Source organism: Sylvia atricapilla, chromosome 5, assembly GCF_009819655.1.
Source record: "Sylvia atricapilla isolate bSylAtr1 chromosome 5, bSylAtr1.pri, whole genome shotgun sequence".
Taxonomy (NCBI): Eukaryota; Metazoa; Chordata; class Aves; order Passeriformes; family Sylviidae; genus Sylvia; species Sylvia atricapilla.
This window is the reverse complement of record NC_089144.1, coordinates 31,889,532-31,905,890: the sequence shown is the minus strand read 5'-3', so window position 1 is coordinate 31,905,890 and position 16,359 is coordinate 31,889,532. Positions and strand designations below refer to the sequence as shown.

The 16,359-nt window shown below is 36.6% G+C and overlaps 1 protein-coding gene across 1 annotated transcript in view; it reads left to right on the top strand.

Moving 5' to 3' along the window:
• Positions 1-16,359, top strand: part of TAFA2 (TAFA chemokine like family member 2) — a 208,422-nt gene that overhangs the window by 121,330 nt on the left and 70,733 nt on the right. The window lies entirely within an intron of this gene.

Sequence of the window (16,359 nt, the reverse complement as noted above, 5' to 3'; positions counted from 1 at the left end):
ATCACTTATATGGAAGTTTAATAAATACTAAATGTCGATGAAGTTTGAATTTGTAAATAATGAGCTAATACTGTTCTGTGGTTAATAGATGGATGAAATTACATATCACTTTGCTGGAAATCCATACCTGTCAGTCTTGAAAACTGCAAGTCTTTTTCAGGAAAATTATTCTGATATCCTATTCCCTCTGAATGTTCATATGTAAAGGCGTGCTGTAGCTATGATGGAATTGTTCTCTGGACATAGAAGTTGTGGCCATATTCTGGCATTCTTCAGAATTGGAGGTCTTTGACTGGCTTATGCATGGCTGTTTGCACTTACAGAACCTAATGCATTCTGGATATGTAATTGGCTGTGAGGATATTCTACATTTTTTGTATACAGCTTTCAGTTTGAAAGAATACTGCTATTGTAACTGCAAGGGAAACTAGCCCGTAATAGCAGATGCTGTTACCAGGCAGTTAATTTGCAAAAGGCCAAGAATTAACACTTTTGCTATTTATGTGGCACACTAATTTTTCTGCAAAAGGAAATCAGCATTGATGAATAATTTAAATCCCGGTCTCCCCGCAAGTCTATAATCACGTGCCCTACAGAGACTGGAGTACATTCTACTGTGAGCATTGTGCAAAAGATTAGTAGCTCCGTGGTGGCAGTGCTGCTGTAACAGTGTGAATTGCACTTTTAATTTGTCTTCCCATCTGACAGAGCGCCTCATTATACTTACAAAATCTATTTTAAATTATACTTTTTAAATTCTCAATTGAAGGATATTTACATAAAAAAGGTGAAGATTAAATAAATTGTTTTAAGTCATATCAGCAAATCATTTTAATGAGAACATCCTTTCTTCTTGCATTTGGAAAAGAATGTGCATTTTATTCCCACCGTGTTTAGTTCCAGTCAGTCAAACCCAGCAACTGGATACAATTTTTTACATTATAGTCTAGATGTGAAATGTGTGATAAGCCCTACTTTGTGTCATAAAATTATGCAAGCTCTCTAATAGATAACTTGTTAGCTATCTTGAGCTGAGAAGTATTTTATACAAAATCTTATATAAGATGAAAACTTATTTTTTCCCCATAAGTAGTACTGAGCTGAAAATTATTACATTTTGTTAATCAGATTTAATTGTGAGGGAGTATACACATAAGGTCCTTAGGCACACATTTTTAATTACAACATTACATTCCTTTCACTCCTTCTTTTTGCCCTATTTGCTCTTCCTTAACTACATTATTGAAATCTAGGAAGCGTAATAGCTGATCTATTTAATGGCACATCATTATCTCCCCACAGCATAATGCATACTATTCATTCTCTCATATTATTCATTAATCCATTATATTTATTCTATCCTAGTCTTTGTGTAACAATGTAAGGAATCAGACTTTCACTGTACAAATGAATAATATTTTGCAGTATTCAAAGATCCCAATTAATATCAGTGACCTGCTAATTTGATGGTTCAGTTGTTGGTAGGATTTCATGTTAGTTGGACACTATTTGTTGTAGCTCTTGTTTATTTTTCTGGACATCTGCTGCTGGAGTTAGTACTGTGCTGAGCACGGTGCAAAAGCTGTGGGCATTTATAGTGGCATGAGCGTGAATAGGATTGTACTTATGTGAAACAATTGTATTTAATACTTTCTCTTATAAAATATATGGGCCAAGTCCTTTGAGGTGAGAGGAGGTTTAGGAGGCTGTTGGCAGTGCACTTTGCTTCTGGCAGTTGTTTTCCAGCAGAGCACACTTCATGGGCTGTGGCTGCTGCTGCCATGATGGGTGGGGGGGCAGGAGCTCCCCTTGCTGCAGGACAGAGCTCTGAGGTCACATCAGGGCAGACAGGATGCTCCAACTCACAGCTTATTCCTGTGTTATGTGTGGGTTGTCAAGAAGTGGTTTTAGTGCTTCTTTTTCTTATTTGCACAAAATTATTCTCAAATACTGCAATAAGTAATGATTGGTGAGCCGTTGGGTTCAGATCCAGATTTGAACTTCAAAGGCTGCTGGGAGATATTAGGACCTACTTTTCTGACTTAAGTTACCTACTGTTGTTTTACTAATTTTTTATTTGCCAAGAAGAGTTCATGTAAGCTCTTAATTTTTATACCATTGTTCTAAATCACTTTTGATTTTGCAGCACCTATAGATTTAGCTTGGAAATTAAAGTAGAATTCATTTAAAATTAGTTTTTATTATATGCCTGTCTGACTTGCACAGCTGCAAATTGCCCACATTTAAAACTAATGTAAGAGTAGATATGTAATGAAAGAGTAAATAATGTCCAAAATGGACACCAGTGTTTATTAAGATTTTGTGTCTCCCTGGAGGTAAAGGTTTAGACCCTGTTCCACAGAAACTGGAACATGTGCTGAGCTGTAAATCCAAAAACTTTTCCCAGTGCAGAGTTCCAGGCTAGAGAGCTCAACACCTTGCATACTTGGCCCTAACTGCTTACACGCTCATGAGCTGATATTCCTGCGCATACCAAACAGCAATTAGACTGCATAAAGCTATGCAAGCATTTTGGAAAACAAGTCTCACTACAGTTTTAAAATCAACTTCCACCATCTGGTTGGGAAAAGCAGGGGGTTGGTTTCTTGTGAACTTGGCAATTAAATATGCTAAAATACAATAGTGGCAGTATACAGTATTTGCCCTACCTATTAAGAATAAAAGCTAAACTTCAGCTAAGTTAGACCAAACCTCAGACCAAGAGTCACCATCTGGCTACCAGATGAATCAAAACTCTTGATACTCATCAAACACTCTCAACTGGAATACAATTTTAGTGATGAATTTTAAAGCAATCGGAGTTAAATTCTGATTAGAAGAGCAAAGTTTTTATTTCAAGCATTTAAGAAGCTGTAAAGCATATAAATCTGCATATTATGGGGTCTTATATTCAGAAAATTTTTCTGGTTTTTGTTTTTAAATTTTTAAAAATTATTTTTAGAAGGCAGCAAAAACTGCAAAAATTTTAGCAGTTCTCTAATGTTAGAGAGATTAAGGCCAGCACAAGAACTTAGTAGACTATTGTTACAGTTTTTGAAATAATGAAATCACAGCTTTTTCTGGATGAAATGTCATTTCTGCTCTTTCCAGTAATAAAGAAAGCTAACAAACACAGAATTCCTTTTAAGGGTATGTCAGGACTTCAGATATTCTGGAAAATTATATTGAAGAATAGACTTGTTTCTAAATCTCGTTTGGGTATTCTATTTCTGGAATTAGTGCCTTGGAGAATTCTGTGGACATTAATTTGAGTGGAGAACTCTGCATGGCAGAAGATTAGAATGAACAAAATGCTCTCAAACAAACATGCTTCAGTATCTGGCATAAGCGTGCAATCAGTGCTGCTCTACCAGGAGGAAATAGTTGTCATAACTGTGTGAAAAGAAGAAATGGCAGCTGTTTAATATACTCTTGCTGGATAAGTAAAGGACTCCATTGTCTAGGCTTCATCTCATCTATCCCTGCTTTTCAGATTATTAATTCATATATACCTACTGGCATCACTCAAGCAATAATAAAACATAGCATTTTCATTTTTAATTAGTATTTGACAAATATACTTTGAGGAACAGGATAGAAAACAGGATAGAAAAAACAAAAACTTATGGTGAGGCTCAAAGCCCTACTTTTTTTTCCTTATACTGCCCATAGATGAGTATTTCTGAATTACAGCCATCATGAGAAATGTCCCATTTATCTTTTACCTCACGTAAAAGATTTTCATTATAGCTGAGCAAAGAATTGGTATTTGATGAGCTTAATCTGGTTGACAGTACACTGGAAATATATAGTGGTTTATATTTATGGGAACAATACATATTGGGTGAATTGCTTTCCCACTTCATTCCATTGTTTGTTCATGTAAATACTTTGCACATCTTGCAGTTAATGAGATGACAAATAGTTTGAGATGATTGCTAAACTTTGAGGTCATGGCAGACAGTTTGGGTTCATATGCCTTTGCTATCTTGGGTGAAATACAATGGAAACATAGGATTGGAAAGGACACTGCTCTCAGTGTGCAAAGAACTGTCCTCTAGACTTTCTTTCAACTGGATTTTAGTCTTCCTTTTTCTGTTGAAGAAACATGAATTCCCACCATCAAATGAAATATATTAGACTGGACATACAGGAGCAAACCAGCCACTGGAAATACCTGAAGACAATATCTTTACAGATTCATGGCTCTTCTTGTTTCCAGATTTATTTCTGAGATGTGAATGCATTGCTGTGATACCAGTAAAAGAGGAAGGGGCAAATACTATTACCTATTAAAAGAAACAGAAAAAAATCCAAACCGGAAAGTTCAGTCTTAGTTAATAGACTTTTACTTCTATTAATCTTAGTAGCTTTTGTTAAATATATGCATTTCTATGGTAAGTAATTTTCATCATTTAGGTAGCATTTTTAAACCACTAACACACCTTGACCTTGAAATATCAGTTTTATTTTTCTCTGAAATTTCAAAGCTTACGTAAGGAAAATATGGGGAAAAATCGTCTTTCCAGAATTTATGACATATTTTCTGCAAATTGTTTATATTCCTGGTTCGGCATTTATATTAATTAAATATGAATAATAGTGATAGAAGTGAATTTATTTTACTTAATATAGCTATCCAGAATAAATTGCCGTACAGCATCTGTAGATAATTTGGAAAAAGAAGCATAAAATGAATGTGTGACTCCACTGATTATTTCCAAATCCAAAATTTGGCAATACTTGCCAAATCTGATTGTCTGGAAATTAAGGTTCATCATTTAAAAGTTCTTAAGGCTTTATGAAAACGGATCCCTTTTATTTCATTTCCTTTAGAAATCCCGTTTTCTGTGAAACTGCAAAGGATAATTACAATTGAAGTTTTTGTCTAATTATTGCATTTTGGGAGCTTTCAAAGAGACACTAAATATCAAAGACTCCAGAGGAACAGAGGGGAAACTGTGCTTCCTTCACTGTGCAGCTGAAATGAAGGCCCATTGTTAGCAGCTGCAACTGCAAGGAGCAATATAAAAGCAGAGAATGTCCTTTCTTGAATCAGTGTTGTAAGAAGAGCTTTCACCTTTAACGGGCAAGGATTTTGGGAAGAGTGAGGCAGATAGCTGTTAAAATGAAATAAAATTAACGGATGCAGAAGGAAATACGCTTTGGCTTAGATTACATTTTGCTTCTCTTTAAATTTTGAAAGCTGTGGTGATTTTCCAAAATTAAAAGACTATATGATGAACTGCTGATCTCAGTATCATACATATAGTCTCCTGCAAGTCTGGCAAACTCATAGTAATTTCCTTTAATGGTGATGGCATTGCAGTAGCTATATTTGTGACTGAAATGATATGGAAATATTATTACGCCATTTTTTTCTTAGTAAGTAATATATGAATGATATTACATCTGTGCTCCTGCAAACAACATTCCTGTATTAAAATTCAGTCATCATTCCATTAAAACAGCATTCTAAACCTTATCTTCAGAAGTTTTGGCAATTTTCTCATGTCTTTCATTTATGGCCATATGTCATACTGGATAATTCTGTTTCTTACTTAAGGACCCTCTTCAGGTCTTGCACATTTAGAGAGTATTGCTCTCTTATTAATGGAGTCACATAAATGCCTTTCTGAGACAGCACTAAAAGAATCCTAGTTGTCTGTACGGCTCTTGTATGTTACCAAATTTAGATCATTTCTGGCAGAAAATTAGACATTACTTGGTCGAGTTCCTATACACTTCCAATTAATTATTATAAAATGAAGAATGAAAAGGAAAAAAAAAACCCTCTCTTTAATCATGAGTACTACAAACACTGACTGTAACCTCTTGTTTAGAAACAAGATGCATGAAATTCTGGATATCCTTGTCTCTAATATTGGTGCTGCTTATGCAATTGTTATGAAAGTATAATGACAGAGCTCTCTTTAATAATAATATGCAAATAAACGTAAATAATTTTTTGTTGTTCCACTAAGTGTGCGTAAGAATGCAAATGCAGAATTTGTTAGAAACATTTGAACCTGTTGTTAATACGGTAACATGTGAGTATTTTCTGGGCCAACTCTGTATTAGGGAGAAAAATAATCTTTATTCAAATTTAGTTCACTCTTATAAACTCCAAATTCAAGGACATTTCACACTGTTAGGCTGGAATTATGAATAATGACCTTAATGTATTATTGATAAATTCAGCTGAAGTGTACTAAGGCTCAGTCCTTTACTCAAGTCCTGTCTGCCAGGGCAGCATGAAGCCAGTGCCTTCCCTCTGGGCTGGAGGATTTAGGTGGTGAGCAGGGCAGGTCCCTAGTGGCAAGTGTCTGTCCCACTTTCAGTCAGTAATTTCTTAGGCTTTCCATTTTCTCTATGTTATTCACCTAAAAGGGTCAACCTACTCATCTTAGCAGTATCTTTGTTGGTAGCTTTGCCACCAGACTCAGGGGAAAACTGTCAGTAATCTGATGTCTGAAAATGGCAGGTATGGAGCCAGTAAAGCATCCAGTTTGGCAGTTTTACAATGAGTTGTGCTTTTCTTAACAGTAGAGTTGCTTGTAGGTTAGGTAATACTCCCTGTGAATAAAAGACAGAAAGGCTCTTGTCATTAATTGCATTAAAAGGTAAGGGTTTTGCTGTTTCACAAAAGGGAACAATTCACTGGGTAATTTGAAGTAATTTATTCTGAATTCTATGCTCTAAATTAGGGGGATGTACTGCAGGTAACTATTCCCTGACTTCGGTACACAAGCTGTCTTTTCCCTTTGCTATGGTGTCACAGTAGGAATAATGGCCCTAAAATGCAGATGAGAACTTGTTTGAGGGCCTCCTGAATGACAGGTTCCTTTCAACATGCCATTGAGGTTTTCTGAGGATCTGAAAAGGCTTTTCAGATTAATCACAACCAAAAGGGCATCTCGTCCAAGTATAAAATAATTATAATAATTATCTCCTTCCTCGTGAGATTATAGGGTTGCATCTACATTAGCAAACAGTTTATCCCTACAGAAGTGATTTTGTAAACCCAAAGTGGTGTTGCTGGGGTCCGATGATGTCCACATTATATTAATTTAGTGGAGGAGGTTGTTTTTGACCAGCCCTTGTGTCCTGAATGGAACACCCCTAAACTGTAGGAATGCATTAGGTGCACTCTCGGGCTTATCTTTTGCTTTATTTTCATCTAAAAGGGATTAATTTGCTGTGAATCATTCCAAAATCATTCCATGATGTGATCCAGACCATAGTAAATAGAGAAAATGTGAAAATGTATTTGAAAATTGAAGTTCTGCTTCAAATTGAAATGCTGACATAAATGCACCTTGTAAGAGTCCAAGGAACTAGAGGAACAAAACACTGTTTATGGATTTGTTTTGTCATTCATTTTTCTGTTGTACTCTACCTACAAATCTCAAACTACATATCATGCAGCAGGAAACTGGGTATAGAACTTTTGAGAAGGGCTGGTAATGACTGGTTATTTAATGAGCTCCTGGCCATATTAAATTCCATTGTGAGGCAGGCATAGTACATGCCAAAAAGAGTGCATTATTACTTGAGGTAGGCTCATTTGGATGAAAATCAGGGTTGAAGCTCCATATGACTCTTACATAGCTGCTGTTACCCTCCAAAAGGGGATATTTGAAAAGGAGGTGGGAAATTGGTTAGATTTTTCAAGGAAAACTGCCATTTAGATACTTCAGCTATCATTAAGCAATGACCTGGTTGAATTCATTCCTAGCTAGCCATCACGAGAATACTCTGAATTTTGTTTACAGTATCAGCTGGTATTAATAATGTATTACTGTTTTAGAATGCTGACAAGGAACTAGAGACCGAGAGTCAGAATTGTTTAGCATATTGGATGATTCTAAAGATAGCATTAGTTATTGTAGTCTATGCAACAGACTAGATAAGGTGCCAGGGCCAAAACACCACTAATATTTGATAAAGCCCTGTGCAGAGAGAGAAAAGCCATTTTTTTCATTTCTTCTGTGTGGGTGTACCTCTGCTGAGTACAAGGCACTGTATCTGTATTACCTGCTGGACTTCATGTTCTGCTTCCCAGCTGGAGCTGAAGGTTGTTTGTGCCGCCTAGATGCCTTTCTTTAGCATCTCTCTGAGTGAAAAAGTCTTTTTCTATGCATATGCTCAGGAACAGAGATTTGCATTATGTGCCAGATCCGTATTTTTGATGAATGTGGTCTAACTTTGATCTCACTTTTTTGCTTTGAAAGTGGTGCCTGTGGTGGCTGTGACAAACGGGCATGTGTTAGGACTTGACATTAAAAGAGTGAAGGAACATGTTTCAACCGTGTTTCAGCTAGGTTTACTCCCAGCTGACAATTCTCCTGTCTTCTTAGTGTGTTATGTCAGCTGTTAGAGCTATTTTGGTCATTGCACAAGCCAACTTCATAGTTTTCTGTGATTTGAGCAACCTGTCATTTTTATTTACACTTGAACCCTTACTTTCAAATGTGGCCCTAAATGTGTAGGAGTCAGGTATAAAACATAGATTAGGCTCAGACCTACTATTATGTGTCAGAAGTGCTACTATGCCTATTGACAGATATAATTGTCATGAAAATAGCAGGGGAGAACTTAGTCTGAGTCCTGCTTCCCTGTTTATCTGCAGAGGTCTGTCACAGTGTTATTTGCCAGAAGAATTCTTTGGAAAAACAAAATTTAACTTTCAGTTGGATATTCATGCAAAAAAATCGAAACATACAAATTTCAGGTCTGGCAAGACAGTGTAATATTATGATGGCCTTCCCCCATACTCATATCCTTGTAAGAATCCCAGAATTAGTCCTCCACTATCAATTGAAAGACTTTATGTTTAAGATAGTATTTTTAAATAGATCTAATAACAACAGAGATTTTAAAATTCCTGTATCTGCACTTTCAAAATACTTCTAATGGTATAGTTTCTTCTGTGATCTGAAAATACTTGCACTTGGAAGTACATAATTTTTAGGGTTTACATCTCTATATTTTCTACATATTTTCTACATTTTCTTTGTTCTGCTCTTGTGGGAACTTCTTCATATCTTGACAATTGTCATGGTTGCCAGTTTTACATTTCCATGTTGTCATTGTTAAAAAAAGGATGGCAATACGAAGATTTTAAATTTAAAATATAAGTGATGGAAAAGAGAGTGAGTTCTAAATCAAGTGTGGGAGTCTTGATTATGGAATAGTCACCCATGCGCAACAGTTTGACTTAAACTCACTGAAGTTAGTCAAACAGCAGTTTTGGTACACTATCCACCAGTATAGTACTGCGACTTTTTGAGTCACCTTAAATTTTATGATACAGAGATGGAAATTATGCCTTGAAGATGTTAAAACAAAAAGAAGGAATATTTGTCTTAATCAAATCTTCATCAGTATGGTTAGTTTTTAAATGGGGAACAATGTAGGTTCCGGTAATTAGTGAAAATGCTCACTTTTTTTTTTTTTTTTTTTTTTTTTACTATGAAATGCAACAGCATTAGGAGAATGAAATGATGTAGAAGAAATCACTTTACTAATGATCTTGCAAAGAACTTGCTTGTAGTTCTACATGAAAAAAACTAGTTCTTGTGTTCCTAGACTGGAGTACAAGAAAGGAATCATGGTATTGATATAAAGACTAGGCTCTGGAATCACTGAGCTATATGTCCTGATCCTGCCTGCTGGCAAGATATCATCTAATACTTTTCTTCTGGATTTTTTTTTGCCCGTACTGTGTTTATTTCTTTCTGATTTCTCTGTTTCCCTTCAGCCTTTCCTTGGCTTCACAAGCCAGGCTCTTTAAAACTCCTGTGGTAGAGACTTTAATCCTCTTGACTGGAAGACTGTCCCCATAGTTTTTTATGTTTCACTTTCATAAAGATGACTGGCCAGAATAGTATAGATTATTCTGAAATATAGTTTAAGAAACTTCATGCTTGTCCTTCTGTGTCTTTATTAGAAATACATAATTTAATAATGTGTAGGATGTGCCTTTTTCACAGCCATCTTGTGTTGTATTGATACTGAGGTGGTCTTGGTGATCAGTTTAAATAAATGAATTGGTTTTTTGTATGCTATTTCAGATGATGAGTTCCTAACTTGTAGCAGAAATGCTATTAATCCCTGATATTCCCTTTCACTACTCCATGATGTTTCTGCACCTGGATTCACCTTTCAGTTCTTATAATCCACAGTGTCTTCAGTTTAATGTAGAAGTTCTGTAGTGACACTGTAAAAAATGCTATATCTAAAACCAGACAAATTATATCTACTTCATTTCTTTGTCTGGAAAATGAGTTCTCAAAAAGAGCTGTTGAGTTAGTCTGGCAGGAGCTGCCTTTGGTAACACTGCTTCATTTTATCCTATGTTCTATTTACTTCCCCATCTTTAATTCATCTTTTTCTTCAAAGCTTTCAAAGCTATTGCAAACTGAAGAGGTCAGACTAATAGGCTTACACTTGCCCAGATAATTTTTGTCCTTGCTCTTAAATATGAGTAGTTCAGTTACCATTCTCCACTAATATTTGATGCTTTCTGTGCCTTCAAAGATTTGGAGGCTTATCTCTGCCACTGCAATGACCTTTATGAAATCACAGTACACCTAGTGATTCAGATCTTAGTGAGACATTTTGTTCAAAGCTCATTGCACAGTTATCTTTTTTTTTTTCCACAGTTAAGCTTTTGATTGGTTACTGAGATATGAATAAAGAAAATTTAAATATCCATTTGCAGAAGGATCACATATGAGATATAAGCAAATACTGCTGCCTTGATGATTAAGTGAATAGTTAGTACCTCCTGCAACTTAAAGCTCCCTTAAGCATAGAAACTGGGAGAGAAATAGTTTAAAGTGGCATGATAATATCAGAGAAAATGATGAGAACTGGAGCCTAAGTACCCTCTAATACTGAACACTTCATGGTCAGAGATTATTTCACAAAGGTGGGCAGCTTAAAGATATTTTATTACCTTGGATGTTTAAATATTTCATAATGTTTTATGTTAGCACTTAAAAACTCAGTAAATCGAAAGTATAGGTTTAATGCTAGATTATTACTTTTAGTTTTATATTTTTGTAAATACGTAGAAGTATAGAACCTAACCTCCCAAAAATTCATGGCATTTTATTTCTCCATACTGGGTAACCTGTCAGCATTAACAGTCATTAGGTGCACATTCTTTTGCTGGTCCTCATGAAATGGCCAAGAAAGAAATTTAGTCAGTTAAATACATCTGTATTGTTTGAGTCGAACCTGGCTAGAAGGGCTGTTTGCTTTTTTCTTTGCTTTCTTTATTGGTTTCAATTAGGTGTTGTATCAGAAAATTAATGAAGATGAAAATGACTATCAACTGTGTGTACAGAGAACTGGGGTTAATCTGGAAATAGGGGACATTAACACTGCGCAGTTTAGAGGGAAGATCATTCATCACAACCATACATACGCTTTGGGAAGAAATAAGTTCTTTCCATCATCTCTCAGTGCTTCTAGCTGGGAGATGGAATGCAGCTAGGTGGCTAAAACATTTTATACCTCTGGCAGTTTGAGCATTCATGCTTATCAGATTTTGAAACAATAATATATATGTAAATTTCACATCCAAGTGCTATGAGACTGTTGGCAAATGTAATTACCTGTATGTGCATCTGCCTACGGTTTCCTTCTGCTGGGAAACTAATTGAAGTATTGAAAGAAGAATGGGGTTTATTTTTGTTTATTGTATGTTTTCATATATTCTATAAGTTTTTATTTTTCAGATATTTGAGACATTTTCTTCTCTTGAAACTCTCTCTTCTTATAAAAGCTCACTTGCTAATCTGTTTCCAAGAACTCATGTTGTATACGTACATTTCTGTATGTGCTTACAATTTAGTATGTGCTTAAGTTACACTGATTCAAATAAAAAACAAATATGGGCATACATATCAATCATATGCTAAAGGACTTTTGGCAAGATTTAGTTTGCCTCAGAGCCCTAAGGTTTAGCACAGTAGCCTTTCAAAAGCCCTCATTTTTGGCATTAAAACCTAAAATCTTCGTCTGCTTCCACTGCTACACTTAAAAAGTACAAGTGACAACATTAGTGTATTGGTCTGCCACAGGAATGTCAAAGGGGGAATTTATATATGTGCAAATGCACAGGGGTCACATCGGTGTTGTTTTTACCAAGTGACCTTGTTCACCAGGGGGCATTTTAAAATCTGCATTAGTCTACATGGGAAAGGCTGAATAAAACTGCAAATACCTGCATTGTGTGGGACGTAGCAACTAACACAGCTAATAAATAATGTACAACTCAACAGAGAAGATAATTTAAATGCCTGCATTATTTCTGTACAAGAGACTTGGGGTCTCAAGTGATTTCTACTACACATTTAGGCTTTCTTTGAAGTAGCAAATAAAATGTTTGTCATAAAAAGAGAACTAAGAGGATATGGGACTAATTTTTTATCAGATTTTTGTCTCTTAAGCATTTTGTCATGATTCAGTAGAGAAATAGGCTTATGTATCTTATGTATATAGGTGAGCACTTGCATTCACAGGGTCTGTATTTTCAAAAGGCAAATGGTCCTTACTAACAGTGAAACTTCCCACATATGTAAAGCAGGAACAAATGAATTTTGAACAACTTCAGAGAATCTGTTGTTCGTAAAGAAAACAGAGAAAAATGCTATTATTCCTAGGAAACAGATGAAAATTTTATTTGTGTGTAATCTTTCAAAGGAAGAATAAAAGCTATTGTTTCCTTACATTTTATACTCCTCAACAACAAAGATGACATGAGTTTGTACTTCACACAAAATCGGAAAGCAAGGCAGTTTAGCACTGGTCATACAATATAAGGTAATTTTTATGTGATTCTCCTTTAATTCTGAACTGTTGACAAAGTGGCTGATCTCAAGTCCAGAAACAAAGAAGAAAGAAAGTAGAAATGCAAAAGCTTATGGATGCTATATTGAAAATACACACGTGTGCAGGGCATTTTCAGGTACAACTCAATGGTTGGACCTCATGTGCTTTTGCAAGTGAGGTGGAGCAGTGACAAGGAGAGCCTGTGCAACACCGGAGTGTATTCAGTTTCCTGTTGTTGAGCCACAGAGGGCAGGGAGAGGGATTTCTGCTGATGTAGCAGCTTGTGAAACTCCTCTGCAGCATCAGATATGGTTTCTCCCTGAGAAGAAAAGTCCTGCAGTTTTTTGTCACTAATCACCAAAACAGCCTATTCTTGAGTTCATGATACCAGACTGGTGTTGGTCTCATGGAGTGTGCTTTGCAAAAGAAATCTTAGGGAGCAAAAGTAACAAATCCTATTAATGTATTCCTAGTGTTATGGTGTCAGTGAAGGGCTGGGCACAACAGAGCCATCTCACACTCAGCCACTGTCTGTTTGAATTATGTGGGTAATATCTTTTTGTTATATTTTGAATGTGTCCCTGAATCACAAAAGGAGGTATCTTTCTTTTTTCTTGCTTCAAAGCACATTGAAAAATGAACTCAAACATGTCAGACTTTCATGTCCTCTTTTGTGTGAAAATGCAGAGAATTCCTTGGGTTTATTTCCAATATGTTGGGTTAGAAACTGAAGGAATTTTTCGTTACACATAAAGCTCATGTGTAAAATTGATTTTCAGATGTAGGTGTTTCCTATAGCATGGCTACTCTCTGTTTTTATTGGCTTTGGCTTATGTGGCATTATTGAAGGCTGGATGGATCACAGTGAGGGAGAGGTTCTGCAGAAAAGGAAGTAAATAAAAGAATAAATGTCTCAAAACCAAAACTATTCAGGTTAATATCTATAGTTTGTCTGTGGAGCTCTGCATTACCTCTAGTCAAAGCAGACATCATTTCAGAGCTTATTTGTCCTACTTAACACAGCTGGTTATGTTAGTGTAATAACCCTACTGAAATAGACTCAATTTTATTTCCTGGATGCACTTACTCTGCATAGATCAGGGTTGCAAGAGGCTAATAGTTGTTTCAGAGATGAGGTCAAATGCTATCTAGTCCCAGTGTCTCCTCAGTGCTTTCTCATGGGCTGTTTTGCAAATCCATAACAAAGTAATCAGCATCAGGGTTTCAGAGCCCAGGTGATAATGCATGCAGGGAGATACTGAGCCTCTCTTATGGCCTCTCTGTCCTCTCCTTCTTTTCTAGCTTTTAACTCACTTTGTTGATGATGTGCATCCATCCCAACCTCTCAGCTTCTTGGACTTCAAACCCTTCATTTTCTGTTTCTAGGGCTGCATTGCTGCAGTGTGGTACTTGTGTGTAGCAGGACTGCTTGGAGCAGAGAGCTTCACATCTTGTTTGTGCTTATGCAGCCTCTTGTCTCTCGTTGGACTGACCAGAGTGAGTGACAATGCACACAGCCACAGGTCTGGGTCTAGGATTATATAGCATAATTACTTTGAAGCTTAACAACTTCTTCCAGCTTTTCCTGTTTGAGCAGTTGTATGTTTCAAATGCTTTAACTGATCAGCTGTTTTTTGGTTTTTTGTTTTTTTTTTTTTTTCTGTAGTTCTTCTGGTGGCTTCTGAACTATTAGTCCCAAACCAGAACAGCTACTTACAGCTACTTTTCCTGATTTTGCTGTTAATTATATCCATTTTTGGACTACTATTAGTTCATTTTTTTGTCCTTCTAAAGGTGAATACCACAAATAACTAGTGCAGAAGAATGTAATAGGCTTGTGGTTCAGAACATGGTGTATAGTTTTTCTCATGATTGGGAAGCCTGGCAATGAGCCCAGGTTTTCTGTGTCAAAGCTGAAACCCTTCCCTGACTTTGCAGGAAACAGTCTCACTCCGTGCTAGCTTGCTCCTTTTTGGTGTTCTCAGCTGCATGCAGGGATTTATATCTTGACTCTGCCACGCATCCTGAGGGCTGCTGCTCTCAGGCAGAGAGGTTGGTTTTCTCCCTTTCCCCTGCCACTACTGTTTTTCCTGATGCATTTGCATTTTCTGATGTGCATTTGCTGCCAGTCTCGCAGCACAGTGAGGGGATCTGGCATCAGCAGAATACAGGAAGAAACTGTATTAGATTCAACTTGCTTTAATGGTGCAAGTCCCACTGGGTTTTGAGCAGTGTTATGTGGGTGAGGAAGAAAGATTTGATTTTAATGAGAGATGACTTGGCACCAGCAGCATAACAGGTGCAGTATGAGAATCTAGAGTGAAAGAGTTAATTCATATTCTTTTCACAGAGGTAGCTGTGAAAGAGCATATGCTGAATGCGCATTCCAGTCTCATTTTTTTATTCTTATTTACAGTGACAAATAATGTATTTCCCTTTAGCTTTGAGTGGTTCATAAACCTGGAAGCTGATGATGAATATGCAGTTTACACTCCAAAGGCATTAGAATCAGTGCAAGAAGGCAGACCTTAGAGGGGTTCACAGCACACTGTGATCTCTGCTGTGATTATTAATCAGTCAGGCTTTCAGGGGCACATGCACCATCCTGGCTACAGCACTTGACTACTCCTCTCTCCTTTTGCTTGATAAATGTGATATGTAAACCTCTAGAAAACTCGTAATAAATGTGTGACTTCTGTAAAAGAATGCTGAGCTCTGTTTGCTCTGAAGTCATGTTTTTAAAGGGTTTGGTGCACTCTTCAGTGGGTTGTTAGTTTCAGTCATGTTTTCTTACACACAGCCTGCTCATCAGTCTCCTGGAGAGCAAGATTGGCAGTTTTGGGGGAAGTGGTCTGGTTTGAAGTCTGGAAGTCATAAGTGGAGTTGTGGGATGTGTGTTGCTTTATCAGCATGTGGTGTTATATTTGAAAGAAATTTACTGGAAGGAGAGGAATTGTTTTGAAGAAGTGGAAAATGATTTGGGACTTTGAACATATTACTGGTTAAATCTGTATTAGAGCAGTCTGTATTTCAGAGTTCGGGGTCCCCAAAATAGCACTGTACACAAGCAGAGGAAAAGAGATGCACTTGAATTCCTTTGGGTTTCTTATGAACATAATGGGAGACAAATGTGCAACCATAGTGAAACGATGCATTCTTTTCTGCTCAGAAAAAGAACCTATTTTCAGGTGTTACAATACAACAACAATTTTGATCAAATTTCAGCTTTTCTAGAATAAATGTTTGAAATAGTTATCATTGTTCTCTTGACCTATCAGCAGAAACATGACCATTGTGAAGAGCTGTTTCATAGCCAGCTCCCTTGGGTTCTTCCACAGGGAAGAAGTGAGAGAAGGACTCATTATTGTACCTCTTACTACTCTTTGCACAACTGTAATCCTTAAGCACTAGAGCCTATATGCCTGAGCTTCTCATTTTGGCAGGTGGAGGGGTATTTTGTCTTTGGAAGAGGTTACTAGGAAATAAGTCATGTGTTATCTTGCACTTGATCCA